The sequence below is a fragment of the Aplysia californica genome, unplaced genomic scaffold, assembly GCF_000002075.1.
Source record: "Aplysia californica isolate F4 #8 unplaced genomic scaffold, AplCal3.0 scaffold00002, whole genome shotgun sequence".
Classification (NCBI taxonomy): Eukaryota; Metazoa; Mollusca; class Gastropoda; order Aplysiida; family Aplysiidae; genus Aplysia; species Aplysia californica.
In genome coordinates, this window is record NW_004797272.1 from 4,653,532 (window position 1) to 4,654,617 (window position 1,086).

The window sequence follows — 1,086 nt, forward strand, 5'->3', positions numbered from 1 at the left end:
AAAAGTCGCGTTTTGAGAAAACGGCCGATAAAGAAAAATAGAATACTGACTTTATGAGGAAATGTCGGTTACAAACACGCCCGGTGTGGGATAAAATACGGTTTTGGGGGGTTCTTATGCGATGAAATAGTTGTAGGAAAGGCTGAGGAAGCTAAAAATGCCTACAACTCAAATTCCATTATTTTGAGCCGAATTTTGACTTTGGGGGTGTAGCCCCCCCCCTAAAAAATGAATGACCATTTTCTTAATATTTTTTAGGGGGATGAGGGTTGGGTGACAGAAAGGGAACCCAATTGGTTTTGTTCCTCTTTGGGATTATACGACGTCAGCATTATCACGTGGAGATTTTTTTTCAAGAGCCATGACTGTGTAATATCTGCACCGAAAAGAAGTGTTTTAAACTGCTTGCTGAAAACTGTTTAATTTGTCCCGCGCGCTCTGTACGACCTTATGCAATTGAAATCGCTGTAATACACTTGCAAAAAACAAACAAACAACAACAAACAACCCCCCCCAAAAAAACAACAACCCCAAAACAAAACAAAACAACAACCAAACCAACCCCTGCTTGAGAAACTACTGGGCGATATCGTCCATATGTGGGCAATTTAGTAATTTTGGTGGGCTGTGTAAATCATCCGGGCAGTGACAGGTATTATCTACTGCCCCACAAGGACATATTATGCGTTGGTGGATTTATACAAACATTTTAGCCCCCTGAAGGTAACAAAAGTGGGCGTCAGCTATAAAATACTGACAGGCACTGGTTTGAAAGCATACTTTAGCAGAAAGACAAACAGCATTCTGCTACAACAGAGTAGAAACAGAAAGAGAAAGAAACGCAAGAAAAGGCGAAGGCATGAATGAGACAGAACAGATCAACGCAGATAACATTATATATATGGAGAAAGAGGGGAGAAGACCAGAAGACAGGGGCGGGAGTGGTTGGGTTTTTAAGGTGGGGGCCGGGGGAGGGGGGTGAATGAGGAAAGAGTTGAAGGAAAATGCAATCAGAAAGAGCCTTTTTCACTTGTCTGTCTGTCTGTCTGTCTGTCTGTCTGTCTGTCTGTCTGTCTGTCTGTCTGT

The 1,086-nt window shown here is 42.4% G+C and overlaps 1 protein-coding gene across 1 annotated transcript in view; it reads right to left on the bottom strand.

Moving 5' to 3' along the window:
* LOC101855535 overlaps nucleotides 1-1,086 on the bottom strand; it is a gene marked incomplete in the record, with an annotated part of 64,070 nt that overhangs the window by 61,543 nt on the left and 1,441 nt on the right.